General features: G+C 42.6%; 1 long non-coding RNA gene across 1 annotated transcript; it reads left to right on the top strand.

Annotated features, from left to right (window-relative positions):
* Window positions 1–9,579: 9,579 nt before the first annotated feature.
* On the top strand, window positions 9,580–10,186 carry LOC120914242. The gene is made up of 2 exons (XR_005743638.1): window positions 9,580–9,868; window positions 9,958–10,186. It is a non-coding gene; the product is annotated as an uncharacterized LOC120914242 (long non-coding RNA).
* Window positions 10,187–14,725: the final 4,539 nt, after the last annotated feature.

Below are 14,725 nucleotides of genomic sequence, written 5' to 3'. Positions count from 1 at the left end.
AACACAAAAATCACACAGAAAAAACAAACACAAAAAACACTCAGAAAAAAAACAGCTAATACAATATCCTACTCCTATAAATCTTTACTTTAACACTACTACACTAACCAAGAAACAGCCACAAACAACAGAACAATAGCACCTTGCTTCAGGAAGGGAAACACATGGATGTACTTTTGCAATGGAAGGGCGTTTGTCTGGGCCTATTTATACACAGGGCGTATGTCACTAAGTATGCTTGGCCTATTTCCTATCTCACTGATTGCGCCGGGCCGAGTTCTAAGCATGCCCAGTGAGGTGCATAACCATGCGCGCATGCGCAGTACGGCCGGCCCTTCATTTGCATGGGGTCACGGCTCATTTCAATGGAGCACGCCCACTTCCTTCCCACTTTCAATTACCCCGCCTTACGCCTCGGAATTTACGTTACGCTGGCGCAAATTTGGGCGCAAATACTCTGTGGATACAGGACTTACGTCACAAAATTGAGCCGCCGTAACGTAATAGACATGCGTTACACCGATCTAAATATGCGCCGCTCTACGAGAATCTGGCCCAGTGTTCTTATTGTGTTACTATTAAATGACTGACAGCATACACAGCCTATGAGAGGATGGGAGAAAATTGGCCTCTATCGCCACCTCTAGACACAAACCTATATTTTTATATATAAAAAAACCTAATCGGTTTTCGACGCTTTCCCTTCTTTTTTGGGGACGGGTCCTGATCAATCATACTTGGGACACCCCTTGTACCGCGGAGGCTCACTCCACCAGAACGTGCCACAGGTACTGCTGAGTCTCTGCTGGGTACCCATCCCCTCGTCCTCTGTCCTAGGTGATACGTCCGCACAGTCCCCCCCTCACCTCCCCCTCCGGACTCCTCCCTGACCCGCCACAGCTCGGACTCCGCTCACCCTGACTGCGCCCGAACGCGCGACGATATGACAACCCACAATGACGGCTTCACCGCTACACCTAGATAACCCTTCACTGAAGATTAAAAAATAAAAAAGAATAATTGCGCTAAACCCAGATGTGCACTTGTATTAAACTTGTGAGCAAGTGCATGTGTAAACCATTGGATCTATATGATATATGATTCGATGGAATCAGGGGGCCGTGATTGCCTACCCTGCTAACAATGGTGTATATGAACCCAGTGATCAATAACACAAATAGTAATAAACCATAACTCCAAAGACTGTTGAAATGGAAAATAACAAGATTAGTGATATAAAGTCCATAAAGTCCAAAAAAAATTTTTGGAAATAAGTAGTAAGTCCATATGACAAATGAAGACACCCGTGAAGATTCCAGGAATATTGTAATTTATGCACCAAACGTGAATCCTCCACCGATCATGCAGCTGCTTACCAGAAATCTGGGTCCTGCCGGACCACTATCAACATATCTCTCAACCAGAGATTTTGTAAGGCAGTAGTGACTCCTCCACTTGCACTAGAACCAATCCGTACTCAACGATGGATATAGAAGACAACAAGACAGAGCTCCACATGGCATAAAATCCGGGTGATTTATTTAAAACAGCAGTAAACATATGTACATACAACTCACATTTAAGTTGAATAAACCAGCATTTGGCCTGTAACGCCGGCCGGACGTGTCCAGGAACAAAAAAGGGCCACTCGTTTTGGAGAAATGAAGGGGATGGCGTCCACACGTCACTCACTCCACCCGACGCGTTTCGTGACAAGATCACTTTGTCTCGGGGTAGGAGTGGCGTGGGACGCCACCCCTTTTTATAGGAATACAATATTAATTAATCAATCAAACAAAATCACCAACCAAGCCTCGCTCCGGGATTCTCACGCACGCCGGAAGTGTGTTGATCTACATCCGGATCACTAAGTTCACCGGAAGTCATTACCCATAGGTTACCCAGTGGCTCTGCCTAAGTGGGCGGACACTTACAGCGTATGTAATGTCCACCGCAGCGGGGCATGGTAGGAATACCCAAGGGGCGGGACTGTGATGTCACTGCTCAGAGTTTAATATAATAAAAACAGTATAGCTCGACACGCTGAATGGTAGAATATCGAATGCTGCACGTGATCGCAATATACGCGCCACTGAACAGCATCGAAATCACCACCCAGCCGAAGAACCACATATAAAAAAACAAATTAAATTTAAGATGGATTTTAGGTACTAGACTACATCGTGACGTTGTAAACCAAACCTCACCATGAGTCATTTGCGCATGCGCCCATCCAATCACCTCCAAGTGATTGCGCTCCACACAGAGTGGCTCATAATGATGACTTAGCACGGAGGAGTACCTCCCATCCCTCTAGGATAATAACAAAATAACCTCACAGCATAAAGTGTAAGGCTGTTGGCAATTGGATCTGGCAGTGCTGGATATAACCTTAGCGCGTCGGTACATGTCCTTGAGCCAAAAATACAACCCATATCTGATTGACGTGATATAAAGTGACTTAATTCAATCATGTTAAAATCCATATATGAATATAAACTTTAAATGAATTCATTAATGAAAATTAGATCATTTCTTATTGTGTAAGTGACCACACTAAAAAAATATAAATAAAGATTATTAATAAAAATTATGAAAAAAGTTTTTTTATGAAAATTAGATCAAATCTATTATATGTGTAACCACACTGACCAAATTGGTTATAAATAAATAATTATAAATTAATAGGTGAAAATTAAATCTTATTATGTGAGAGACCACAATAAACAGAGTCCCATAGATTGGTACACGGTTAATAATTGGATCTCAGTGCATGCACACTTCATCCCCAGTGTGGGGGTGTTCAGGTAATGAAACCAAAACTTAAAGGAATAAATAAATTAATTCTGTGAATTGAAAGTAAACAATTTATAATCAATATAGGTCTTAGGCAAACTTGCCCCAACACTTTCAAATCCATATCCAGCAGCACATCCAAGACTAGTTAATTGTCTCTGTATAGGTAATCTGTATAGACAATCTGATTGTCTTCAAAAAAGTAAAATAAAAAATTAAAAATTATTATGAACTGTAAATTAAGCATTATTTATAAAAGCATTAATGTCGGTATCCACGTTGAGGCCATAGGGGAGGTATGTCCTCAATCTATGGATCCATGCCATTTCTGTTTTAGAGATTTCTCTAATTAGAGAACTTCCCCTCCAGTTCGGCTTATATTTGTCAATGCCCACAAACAAAGTTCCTTCGGGGTTTCTATGGTGAACCAAGTCGTAATGTCTTGAAACCGAATGGTTTGGAAAGCCACTTCTTATTTTGGCTATATGCTCGTTCAGTCTAATTTTAAGTTCTCTTTTAGTCCTCCCCACGTACTGTAACCCACATGGGCATTGGAGCAAATAAATCACCCCTTTACTAGAGCAGGTGATAAATGGTTTTACTTCATGGGTCCGTCCAGTGCTGGTGGAGGAAAATTGAGAGATCTTGCGATCTTGGCATTTATTTAGGAGGCACACTTGGCAGTTTTTACACCTGTGGTAACCAGTGAGATTTTGCCAAAAGACTCGTGTTTCTTTAGGAGGGTCCTGTACACTTGGGGCCACACTGGCTCCCAAGGATGAGGCTCCTCGGAATACCACGGATGGTCTCACTGGCAGCACAGGTGCAAGCACAAGATCACTTTGTAGTATATGCCAGTGCTTCCTAATTAAATGTTTAACATTTCGATGTTGTACTGAAAAGGTAGTTATGAATGGCAGAGAAAAGGTATTCTTCTCTTGTTTGGTTTGAACCTTTAACAAGGATTCCCTGTTCATATCACGGGCAGATTGCACCGCCTGATCCAATGTCAGGGGATCATAACCCTTCTCAAGGAACTTTTTTGATAGAACAGCAGCCTGAGTATCAAAAGCTTCAACGTCTGTACAATTGCGTCTGATCCTGGTATACTGTCCTTGGGGGACTGCCTTCAACCATGGACCATAATGGCAACTGTCCAAAGGAATGAACGAGTTCCTATCAGTCGGTTTAAAAAATGTACTGGTGACAAACTTGTCACCCACTATGCCAATGTTCAAATCCAAAAAATTTACCAGAGTCTGACTTGCAGAAAAGGTGAATCTAATGCCTCTAGTGTTGTTATTGAGGGAACTCATGAACAGATCTAAGTCATCTCTCTCTCCATCCCATAGGAGGAGGACATAGTCGATATACCTAACCCAAAGTATTACCTCAGGCTTTCGGCAATCATCGACGACGTCCTCCTCCCACTTGGCCATGAAGAGATTTGCCAGGCTGGGGGCATATTTGGCCCCCATGGCCACTCCTCGATCCTGGCGAAAAAAACAATTATCGAACCAAAAATAGTTGTGACTCGCTGAAAATTGAAGCAGGGTCATGATGAACTCGATCTGTTCTGAGGCTAGAGTTGAGTCTCTGGTCAGATAAAATCTCACAGCCTCAAGGCCCAGATCGTGGGGAATTATGGTGTAGAGGGATGTCACATCTGCTGTGACCATCCACACACCTTCCCTGGGGGATAGTCCCGACAGCAGATTAATCACCTGCTTCGTGTCTCCAATAAAGGAGGGTATATTGCGCACCAGAGGCTGCAAATAAAAATCAATGTACTTACCCACCCGGGACGTGATGGAATCAATCCCACTAACAATGGGACGTCCCGGGGGGCAAGTTTGATTCTTATGGATTTTCAGGAGATAGTATATTACCGGTGTGCGGGGAGCCACCGGCACCAGAAATAGACTCTCCTTTTTATTTAAAATCCCTTTCTGGAGGCCCTGGTCTACTATGACCTCCAGGTCGCGTTTATATTTGACGACTGGGTCACGGTTTAAAGGGGTGTAGGTGGCATCGTCGTCCACGATGCGATGCATCTCTGCAACATAATCGCATCTGTCTAGGACGACGATGCCACCTCCCTTATCAGCCGGTCTGATGACAAGTGATTTGTTGGAACACAACGAATCTAGTCCTGTCTCAAGAGCTTTGTTCAATCTAGCCTTCTTAATCTTCATTTTATCCAAGTCCTTAAGTACAACATCCCTGAAGACCCTAATGCTAGCAGGTAGGGTCCCGGGATTGAACAAAGAAGCATTGGACAAATTAGAATGCCTATATTCTGAAACACACTGAGGCCCTTCGTCAATAGGATTCGTTAAGAAATGTCTCTTAATACTCAATTTTCTAGAGAACTTATGAACATCCATAAAGGTTTGAAATTTGCTCAGATTTCTCGGAGGTGCAAACTTCAAACCCTTATCTAACAACTCTTTTTCGGAATCTGTGAGTGTTTGTTGGCTTAAGTTGTAAATGCCTACGCCTACACTCTTCTTCTCTTTGGATGCTTGGGCTCTCCTCCCCCCTTTGGTCCCTCTCTTGGTTCTGTAGGCCATGCTGGGCCGTGATGGCTCCTGGGAAAACCCCAATTGTAGGGAGAGCGGGATGGAGGAGGCCCTTGTATGTTTTCTGGTCTAAAATTCCCATAGCCCCTATCCAGTGGCCCAAAACCGGGTGGGGGAAAGAATCTTTCCCAGTTACTATATGGAGCATCCCTGGGTCCAAGCCCATAGGGCCCCATAGGATCTAATAGAGGGAAGAAACGATTCTGAGTTGGAATGTTGAAGTCATAAATACCATCTCTCCTGTTTTGAGGGTTAAATTCCCTTTGTGTGGAATTTCTAAACAGGTTTGTCTGATCTCGACCTACTGGAGAGTCAGTCCTGTAATGTTGAAATTGAGGCTCTGATCTATGACTTCTGGATTTCTGTCGACCTCTAATAGGGGTATTAGACTGGGCCGTATCTTTTTTAGAGTTTTTAACCTTAACCCTAGGTTTCTGTTGAACTTGGGAAGATGTGGAAGTGCTAGGTTGGTCCACCTTGTTAGTTGAAACCAATGTGCGCTGTGAGGGCACAGGGAGGGCACCAGAGATTTGTGGAGTTGTATCCATTGTCTCTCTGTCTTCCGCTTCTAAGGCAATTTTTTTCTGCCATTTGAATACCAACCTTGACTTATAATCCTCTAAGTCGCGGTTGTATTTCTTTTTCTTCTTAACTTTTTGGTCTTTATCCTCTTTTTCAAGGTTTTTTTGGAGGTTGGCGGAGTAATCCTGATATTCCTCCTCCTTTTTGTGGGGAATCAATGATTCCTTAACCAACTTAATCTCGGAGTCTAACTTGATCAGTTTGTCTCTCTTCCTCTCCGCTAGAAAGCGCAAGAAGGAAGTGCCAGCATCGTTGAAATATTTGGCCCAACCGATCAAATCAGACTCATCTGTCTGAGGACTGACCTCCCACCGTAGGCTCCTAGGAACCATCCCACTTTTGACATAAGTCTCCAAAAAAACTATGTCCCACTGGGTATGTATTTCTGCTGTCATGAGATTTTTCAATCTCATGAAGAGCCCACTTACTTCGGAAGTGGTGGTTATTGGGGTGGAATCAAACACCCCCGCTGTATTGACTACCCTGTTTGAGCGGAAGTCAAAAATATCCATGGTGACCCTATAAAGATCACCACAATCGACATCACGCGATTGCGATGGAGGTGACGGCAGTGGCCGAAGCATCAGCTTACAGGAACGCCGAGGGAGTAAAGAGTTAACCAGCACGGGGCTGTGGTTGATGAGGGGGAGGGAAAAGACGACACCTGGCACTAATTGGCTTAGACCCTATTTAATGTGCCTTATTTTCCTGGGTTTGGTAATGATCCCAGAAGAGCTCCCTCCACACACTGACAGGATGTGAGCCCATGTGAGTACTTGATCCAGCATACTATATATATTCATATTATTTTTGCACACTATACTACACTTTGTAGTTATTTAGCAATATCATTACTGCCTTAAAATGCATACATCTACACTTATTTACAACTACCAGCACTGGGACATACTATCACACTGACCTTCACCATTCACACACACTTTCTTTTACTTCCTACATTTTTTACTTTCTGCTCATGTCACCTGATTCGCTAGATTTTTCTTGTTTTTTCAACTTTCACTACACATATTGCCGCTTTTTTTATTTTAATTTTTTATCTTTGCACATCATTGCACACACTAGTATTTCCAAACCCATACACAGTGCATTAACATGCACTCTGTACCTATACACCCTACACACACACACATACACATTACTTTTGCACCACACATTTTTCTGTCATTTTTTCAATCACTTCATCCACCAGCAGCATGTTCACTCTGCATTCACTTGTATATTATACCTACCATGTCAATGGTTCTGGTACATTTAATAATAATAACATGATATTCTGATATGAGTATCAACAATACCTTCATACTCTATCATATTCTTTTATACATATTTATGCCAAGATCTTGTTAGTACACAATGACTTTATACTCTTATTACAAATACATATTGAATCATTATGGGTGTCGTCTGTTTTTCCTAGCCCCCCTCCCCCCCTTCTCGCAGGTTCACACCCGAGACTCCCTGCAAGCCTGTGTTTTGGTTGACTCCCGCCTGGAGTGATGGGGGACGTCCTTCATGGGGATATTGGGATCCTTTGTCTGCACCACGGCCATCATCTCTGGTTACATGTCACCCTCTATATGCTTCGAGCGGTAAATATATCCTCACTATCTGTACTATGGGTGCCAGCATTTTACTTGAATGTTAGTATCCTAACATACTTTTTTTGACATCTTTCCAGAATACAAATCCCCCTGAAGAAGACCAAATTGTGGTCGAAGCGCGTCGTGGTATTCTTATGGAAGCTACTTCATCAATGGCACTATATATTATTCCATTGTATCATTTAACATTTAATTGTTGTTGAGAAAGGTCTCCAACTGTCTGTAACCTGAATGTATTTTATATTACAACTATCTGCATTTTCATTACTCGTGATACAGAAACCTAGTAAAACATTTTTTTATATATTTCCATGTCTTTGAATTTAATATACCTTACACAATATGTCGCTTTAAAGCCCCCGGGTGGAATTTCTCCATTTTTGTCTCTACAACATTTTTGGGCGTGCGGCCCTTGGACTCTCAATATATGCGTTTTTCCTTGTTTCAAATTGTTTTTGGGTGGTTAAACACCCCTCCCCCAACCAACGCATGAGAACCTAATATAAATAATGTGATAGTCTACTTTTTGAATATCATAGTGGTCATTTTTCTTGTTTATGGCAATGTTTCCTGTTCTCGATCGATTTTTCGATCAAGACGGGTATTTTTTGGGATTTTTTGTTTTGGTATGAGTATATATATATATATATTACAGTTTTGGTATATAGGCCATCACTTTGTTGTGTACCTATAGGTATCATAATGCATGTTCCCCTTCCGAAAGGATTGTCCATAAATTGCAACCCAAAAATACATATTTTTGGGTCAACTCGCCTTAACACCCATCTTTGCCATAATAAATGACTCCATCTATTCATGTGGCCTATAGCTCGTTACCAGTTAAGTAATTCACTCATTAATGTAATGTCTGAATGTATATGCTATTACCATACCCCTTTGGGGTTATTTACTCTGTACTTTGTATCTTTTATGTTTTTGATGTCCTGGGTGCACACTGATGCTCCCCTCCTCATTCCTCCCCCACCTCTCCATGTGGGGCGGGTGCCGCCACTTTCACAGGCTTCCCGACACGGCGGGGAGACGTGTTATTATTCACGATTCTCCCCATTGCTATGCTCCCATTAGGGTGTGCCATTCCACCTGTGGCCACCCGGGGGAACATTACCGTGTCGGCGGCATTCCTTGATCACCTCCAGAATTGCCATGATGCCGCATGCATGCATGGCCTCGGCCCTGCGTGCGTTTTTGCGTCAGGACATCACGCGATTGCGATGGAGGTGACGGCAGTGGCCGAAGCATCAGCTTACAGGAACGCCGAGGGAGTAAAGAGTTAACCAGCACGGGGCTGTGGTTGATGAGGGGGAGGGAAAAGACGACACCTGGCACTAATTGGCTTAGACCCTATTTAATGTGCCTTATTTTCCTGGGTTTGGTAATGATCCCAGAAGAGCTCCCTCCACACACTGACAGGATGTGAGCCCATGTGAGTACTTGATCCAGCATACTATATATATTCATATTATTTTTGCACACTATACTACACTTTGTAGTTATTTAGCAATATCATTACTGCCTTAAAATGCATACATCTACACTTATTTACAACTACCAGCACTGGGACATACTATCACACTGACCTTCACCATTCACACACACTTTCTTTTACTTCCTACATTTTTTACTTTCTGCTCATGTCACCTGATTCGCTAGATTTTTCTTGTTTTTTCAACTTTCACTACACATATTGCCGCTTTTTTTATTTTAATTTTTTATCTTTGCACATCATTGCACACACTAGTATTTCCAAACCCATACACAGTGCATTAACATGCACTCTGTACCTATACACCCTACACACACACACATACACATTACTTTTGCACCACACATTTTTCTGTCATTTTTTCAATCACTTCATCCACCAGCAGCATGTTCACTCTGCATTCACTTGTATATTATACCTACCATGTCAATGGTTCTGGTACATTTAATAATAATAACATGATATTCTGATATGAGTATCAACAACACCTTCATACTCTATCATATTCTTTTATACATATTTATGCCAAGATCTTGTTAGTACACAATGACTTTATACTCTTATTACAAATACATATTGAATCATTATGGGTGTCGTCTGTTTTTCCTAGCCCCCCTCCCCCCCTTCTCGCAGGTTCATACCCGAGACTCCCTGCAAGCCTGTGTTTTGGTTGACTCCCGCCTGGAGTGATGGGGGACGTCCTTCATGGGGATATTGGGATCCTTTGTCTGCACCACGGCCATCATCTCTGGTTACATGTCACCCTCTATATGCTTCGAGCGGTAAATATATCCTCACTATCTGTACTATGGGTGCCAGCATTTTACTTGAATGTTAGTATCCTAACATACTTTTTTTGACATCTTTCCAGAATACAAATCCCCCTGAAGAAGACCAAATTGTGGTCGAAACGCGTCGGGGTATTCTTATGGAAGCTACTTCATCAATGGCACTATATATTATTCCATTGTATCATTTAACATTTAATTGTTGTTGAGAAAGGTCTCCAACTGTCTGTAACCTGAATGTATTTTATATTACAACTATCTGCATTTTCATTACTCGTGATACAGAAACCTAGTAAAACATTTTTTTATATATTTCCATGTCTTTGAATTTAATATACCTTACACAATATGTCGCTTTAAAGCCCCCGGGGGGAATTTCTCCATTTTTGTCTATAAAGATCACCAAACCAAGCTGCAATTGAAGGTATATACAGATAATAAAGGAAAATATTTGGAAACAACTGCGCTAAGGTAAGAGATTGGGATTAATAAGCAGCAATTAGGTTGTGTATAAACAAAGAAATAACAAATAAAAAAGAATAATTGCGCTAAACCCAGATGTGCACTTGTATTAAACTTGTGAGCAAGTGCATGTGTAAACCATTGGATCTATATGATATATGATTCGATGGAATCAGGGGGCCGTGATTGCCTACCCTGCTAACAATGGTGTATATGAACCCAGTGATCAATAACACAACTTTTTTCATAATTTTTATTAATAATCTTAATAATTAATAATTTATTAATAATCTTTATTTATATTTTTTTAGTGTGGTCACTTACACAATAAGAAATGATCTAATTTTCATTAATGAATTCATTTAAAGTTTATATTCATATATGGATTTTAACATGATTGAATTAAGTCACTTTATATCACGTCAATCAGATATGGGTTGTATTTTTGGCTCAAGGACATGTACCGACGCGCTAAGGTTATATCCAGCACTGCCAGATCCAATTGCCAACAGCCTTACACTTTATGCTGTGAGGTTATTTTGTTATTATCCTAGAGGGATGGGAGGTACTCCTCCGTGCTAAGTCATCATTATGAGCCGCTCTGTGTGGAGCGCAATCACTTGGAGGTGATTGGATGGGCGCATGCGCAAATGACTCATGGTGAGGTTTGGTTTACAACGTCACGATGTAGTCTAGTACCTAAAATCCATCTTAAATTTAATTTGTTTTTTTATATGTGGTTCTTCGGCTGGGTGGTGATTTCGATGCTGTTCAGTGGCGCGTATATTGCGATCACGTGCAGCATTCGATATTCTACCGTTCAGCGTGTCGAGCTATACTGTTTTTATTATATTAAACTCTGAGCAGTGACATCACAGTCCCGCCCCTTGGGTATTCCTACCATGCCCCGCTGCGGTGGACATTACATACGCCGTAAGTGTCCGCCCACTTAGGCGGAGCCACTGGGTAACCTATGGGTAATGACTTCCGGTGAACTTAGTGATCCGGATGTAGATCAACACACTTCCGGCGTGCGTGAGAATCCCGGAGCGAGGCTTGGTTGGTGATTTTGTTTGATTGATTAATTAATATTGTATTCCTATAAAAAGGGGTGGCGTCCCACGCCACTCGTACCCCGAGACGAAGTGATCTTGTCACGAAACGCGTCGGGTGGAGTGAGTGACATGTGGACGCCATCCCCTTCATTTCTCCAAAACGAGTGGCCCTTTTTTGTTCCTGGACACGTCCGGCCAGCGTTACAGGCCAAATGCTGGTTTATTAAACTTAAATGTGAGTTGTATGTACATATGTTTACTGCTGTTTTAAATAAATCACCCGGATTTTATGCCATGTGGAGCTCTGTCTTGTTGTCTTCTATATCCATCGTTGAGTACGGATTGGTTCTAGTGCAAGTGGAGGAGTCACTACTGCCTTACAAAATCTCTGGTTGAGAGATATGTTGATAGTGGTCCGGCAGGACCCAGATTTCTGGTAAGCAGCTGCATGATCGGTGGAGGATTCACGTTTGGTGCATAAATTACAATATTCCTGGAATCTTCACGGGTGTCTTCATTTGTCATATGGACTTACTACTTATTTCCAAAAATTATTTTTGGACTTTATGGACTTTATATCACTAATCTTGTTATTTTCCATTTCAACAGTCTTTGGAGTTATGGTTTATTACTATTTGTGTTATTGATTACTGGGTTCATATACACCATTGTTAGCAGGGTAGGCAATCACGGCCCCCTGATTCCATCGAATCATATATCATATAGATCCAATGGTTTACACATGCACTTGCTCACAAGTTTAATACAAGTGCACATCTGGGTTTAGCGCAATTATTCTTTTTTATTTGTTATTTCTTTGTTTATACACAACCTAATTGCTGCTTATTAATCCCAATCTCTTACCTTAGCGCAGTTGTTTCCAAATATTTTCCTTCACTGAAGATTGTCTCCCTCAACGCGCGGGGTTTGAATCTCCCTGAAAAGAGGGCCCAGCTCCTCCTGGCTATGCACCGAGCTAGGGCCGACATAGTGTTTGTGCAAGAAACACATTTCAAATCAGGCGCTACGCCCAAATTGCATAACTTTCACTTCCCGACGGTCCATCACGCGACAAACAGATAAGCTAAAACTAAAGGTGTCTCCACATTGATAGCTAGGCACTGCCCCTTCCAACTGACAGACACGCTAGCAGACCTGGACGGGCGGTACCTATTTCTCAAGGGTTCTTATTTAACCACTTTAGCCCCGGGCCTGTTTTTCAGATTCTGTGTTTACGAGACTAAAACATTTTTTTTTGCTAGAAAATTACTTAAAACCCCCAAACCTTATATATTTTTTTTCTAACACCCTAGAGAATAAAATGGCAGTCATTGCAATACTTTTTCTCACACCGTATTTGCGCAGCAGTCTTACAAGCGCACTTTTTTTGGAAAAAAATAACTTTTTTAAATTAAAAAATAAGACAACAATAAATTTGGCCCAATTTTTTTATATATTGTGAAAGATAATGTTACGCCGAGTAAAATGATACCCAACATGTCACGCTTAAAAATTGCGCCCGCTCATGGCATGGCGTCAAACTTTTACCCATGAAAATCTCGATAGGCGACGTTTAAAAAATTCTACAGGTTGCATTTTTTGAGTTACAGAGTAGGCCTAAGGCTAAAATTATTGCTCTCGCTCTAACGATCGCGGTGATACCTCACTTGTGTGGTTTGAACACCGTTTTCATATGCGGGCGCTACTCACGTATACGTTCGCTTCTACGCGCGAGCTCGTCGGGACGGGGCGCTTTAAAAAATTATTTTTTGGGTTTTCGCATTTATTTTTATTTATTTTACAATTTTTAACACTGAAATAAAAAAATTAAAAAATTATCACTTTTATTCCTATTACAAGGAATGTAAACATCCCTTGTAATAGAAAAAAGCATGACAGGTCCTCTTAAATATGAGATCTGGGGTCAAAAAGACCTCAGATCTCATATTTAGGCTTAAATGCAAAAAAAAAATTTGGAAATGTCATTTTTTCAAATGACAAAACAAAAAAATGTTGCTTTAAGACGCTGGGCGGGACTGACGTTTTGACGTCACTTCTGCCCAGCAGAGCTATGGGGACGGGTGAAGGAGATTTTTCCTTCAGTCTCGTCCTCAGTCACCAGCCGAACGGTCCCGATCGCCTCCGGCGGAGGGCGCGGGAGAGCGGCGGGAGGGGGGGGCCCCTCTCCTGCCACCGATAACGGCGATCTCGTGGCGAATCCGCCGCGGAGACCGCCGTTATCGTGTACCGGACCGCCCACTGAAGAGATGAATATCTCGATTGTGGCAGCAGCTGCTGCCGTTACCGAGATATTCATCTTTAAAGTGATGACGTATAACGGCGGTGGGCGGTCGGTAACTAGTTAAACTGCACGGTTACTCTCGCTAACGTTTACGCACCAAATAGGTCGCATTTTTCAAATCGGTCTCGGACCTGCTGACCCCCTTTAAGGCAGGGACACTGGTGTTTGGGGGTGACTTCAATGTCCCTCTCAACCCCACGCAGGACACGTCTACGGGCACTTCCTCCCTCCCGTACACGGCTCTGAGGAGGATTAAGACACTCCTTCAGGGACTCCTTCTACACGACGCGTGGCGGGCCCTGAACCCTACGGGTAAAGACTACACGTTCTACTCTACACCACACGACCGATACTCCCGTCTCGACTACTTGTTTATTAGCCAAGAGGATATACCTTTGTTGCGTACCGCCTCTATCGATCCCATGTGTTTGTCGGACCACAACCCGATCTCAGTAACACTGTCACTTCCTCCCTGCCACCCACGGTCCAGGGTGTGGAGGTTGGACCCCTCCCTACTTACTGACCCGGAACTAGCTAAAGACTTGGAAACGACTCTAGAAACATTCTTCCGGGAAAACAGGCCGGAAGATACAGCCCCCATTGTCAACTGGGAGACTCACAAGTGCGTAGTTAGGGGTCTACTAATAGCTGCGGCGGCCAATCGTAATAAAGCACGACGTAAACACTTACGACGACCTCTTAGACAGGATTAAAAAGCTAGAATCGGCGCACAAACACTCGCAGGCCCTCGCCACGCTGCAGGAATTAAGCCAAGCTAGAGCCGAGCTTCTGGAGCTCATGGGTAGAAAGATTAGACGTAGCTATGCACTGGCCAAGAAGTCGTTCTACGAATACGGCAACAAGGTGAGAAAGTTTCTGGCAAGAGCCCTACAGTCCAAAAAAGCCAAGACGACTGTCCACTCCCTGACGGATGCCAGGGGCCGTAAAGTGCAATCTACCCCTGACATTGCCAGGCTCTTTGTTCAATACTACACCGACTTATACAACTTACCGTCCCGACCTCGACAATTA

This window comes from Rana temporaria, chromosome 9 (assembly GCF_905171775.1).
Source record: "Rana temporaria chromosome 9, aRanTem1.1, whole genome shotgun sequence".
Classification (NCBI taxonomy): Eukaryota; Metazoa; Chordata; class Amphibia; order Anura; family Ranidae; genus Rana; species Rana temporaria.
The sequence above is the reverse complement of the archived record's forward strand: the minus strand, read 5'-3'. Positions and strand labels throughout refer to the sequence as shown.